Source organism: Staurois parvus, unplaced genomic scaffold, assembly GCF_062004578.1.
Source record: "Staurois parvus isolate SC_StPar_1 unplaced genomic scaffold, SC_StPar_1.0 ptg001349l, whole genome shotgun sequence".
In the NCBI taxonomy this organism is placed as follows: Eukaryota; Metazoa; Chordata; class Amphibia; order Anura; family Ranidae; genus Staurois; species Staurois parvus.
In genome coordinates this window covers 1,995,216-1,997,900 of record NW_028319145.1, presented here as the reverse complement: position 1 = coordinate 1,997,900, position 2,685 = coordinate 1,995,216, and positions in this window count along the sequence as shown.

Sequence of the window (2,685 nt, the reverse complement as noted above, 5' to 3'; positions counted from 1 at the left end):
ACAGTATTTATAAAACGCCAATGGTTTTCTCAGCACTGTACATTACAAAGGGGGACAAAACATGTGACGGAACAACAATACAATGCAAAACAGGAGGGGCTTGAGGGCCCTGCTCCTTGGAGCTTACAATCTAGGAGGGAGGGGATGGTGGTACAGGAGGAGATAGCTGTGGGGGATGGAGTGGTAGGAAGAGTGGAGGTGGTCAGCAAGTTAGCAGGGGGTGGGGTAGGCTTTCCTGAAGAGATGGGTTTTCAGGGTGCGCCTAAAGGAGGAGTGTAGGTGATAATCTGATGGGTTGGGACAGGGAGTTCCAGAGTGACACCCTGGAGAAGTCCTGGAGGCCGGCATGGGAGGAGGAGACCAGGGAACTAGAGAGAAGGAGGTCTTGTGAGGAGCGGAGTGTGCGTGTTGGGCGGTACTTGGATATTAGGTCGGTGATGTAGTTCGGGGCAGTATGGTGGACGGCTTTGTAAGTCAGTGTTAGGATTTTGAATTTGATCCGTTGCGCAATCGGAAGCCAGTGGAGGGATTGGCAGAGGGGGGTGGCGGAGACAGAGCGGTTGGAAAGGTGAATGAGTCTGGCAGCCGTATTCAGGATGGACTGAAGCGGGGATAGCCAGCCGCGAGGCAGGCCAGTGAGGAGGGAGTTGCAGTAGTCGAGTTGTGATATGATAAGGGAGTGGATGAGCCGTTTAGTGGTTTCTGGGGTTAGGAACGTGCGGATTTTGGCGATGTTGCGGAGGTGGAGTCTGCACGAGTTTGTTAAAGATTGGACTTGGTGTCATTCTGGATTCCAACCTATCCTTCCAGCCCCAAGTACTCTGGCCTGCGGGGTGGGTTTGATGGTGGCGTTGTTGGATGTGATGGAGAAGTCAATGGGGGGTGGTGTCCAGGCTGGGAGGGAAGACAAGAAACTCTGTTTTGGAGAGGTTCAGTTTAAGAAAGTGGAGCGACATCCAGTCTGATATGTCGCTCAGTAGGTGTGTGATTCGGGCAGAGACCGAGGGGATGAGGTGGGGGGTTGATAGATTTGTGTGTCATCAGCATAGAGGAGGTAGTTGAAGCCGTGAATGTATGAGTTGGCCAAGGGAGGAGGTGTAGATGGAGAAGAGAAGGGGCCCGAGGACAGAGCCTTGAGGGACCCAAACAGAGAGGGGGAGTGAGGGGGAGGTGGTAGCATTATAGGTAACACTGAAAGAGCATTGTGACAGGTAGGATGACAGCCAGGAGAGAGCAGAATCTGAGGCCGAGGGAGTGTTAGTTTTTTGAGGAGGAGGGGGTGGTCGACTGTGTCAAAGGCTGCAGAGAGGTCAAGGAGTAGGAGCACTGAATAGTGGCCATTAGCTTTGGCGGTTAGCAGGTCGGAGAGTTTGAGTAAGGCAGTTTCGGTGGAGTGTAAGGGACGGAAGCCGGACTGTAGGGGATCGAGGAGGTTGTTGAGGTGAGAGCATAGGCGGGTGTAGACTAGGTGCTCGAGGAGTTTAGATGTAAATGGGAGCAGGGAGATGGGTCTGAGGTTGTTCGGGTCATTGGGGTCCAGGGAGGGCTTTTTAAGTATGGGGGTGATGTGTGCATGTTTCAGAGGGGAGGGAAAAGTGCCAGAGGAGAGGGAGAGATTGTAGATTTGGGTGAGGGAGTGTAGGATGGAGGGGGAGGGAGGTCGTAGGAGTTGAGGGGATAGGGTCGAGGGGGCAGGTGGTGGTCTAAAAGACCATGGATGTCTCCCTTCTGCACCACTGAATGCAATGTGGTGCACATCGCACCATATTACATTCTTTCCCAGGGATTGCATTACAATCTCTCAACGGGGACCCGGAAGTGGCATCGTAACGTCACTTCTGGGTCAACACAAGGAGTGGAGCGGACTTGTCCACTCTTCTCCCTCCCCTCAGCCGACGGCAAGCCAGGCCCGCAGATGGGCAAGCAGAGTCTGGGAGACCCCACACCAGGGGAGCGGAGAGTGTTACTGTGTGAAGCAATCAGTGGCAGCACTGCCCGATTGCTTGACCTGACAGGTGAGCCCTGCTGCTTGCCCACAGCAGGGCTAAAAGGTAGAAAAACTACCTGCCCGGCACCTGGAACTACAAGTCCCGGGCATTGGGTGATAGGAATCCAACATCCCTGAGTTGCACCATTAGGGATTGAAATGCTCCAGGAAAGCTTGTCCGCAGCGGAATGTCAAGTGGCTTTGTGTGCTATTGAGAAGGTGATTAGTTACACCCAATTGAGTTTACAAGTCATTGTTTGTAGGAGTGGGTGATCCTGTTCTAGACTTCTCTTCTGACATGTTTGTGTTTTCACCCGGCTATAGGCTGCACTCTCACCCGGCTATAGGCTGCACTCTCACCCGGCTATAGGCTGCACTCTCACCCGGCTATAGGCTGCACTCTCACCCGGCTATAGGCTGCACTCTCACCCGGCTATAGGCTGCACTCTCACCCGGCTATAGGCTGCACTCTCACCCGGCTATAGGCTGCACTCTCACCCGGCTATAGGCTGCACTCAGTAAATACAGCTTGGAAAAAAACACAAATACAAACACAGACAAAAAGAAAAAGAAAAAAAAAAAAAAAGTGGGTGATTCTTTGATACCCATTGTACTTTCCTTTTAATACAAAAATTAAATTCAGTGCAAAATGACCTCCAGATGAAAAAAAAAAAAAAAAAAAAGAAGAACACAGCATG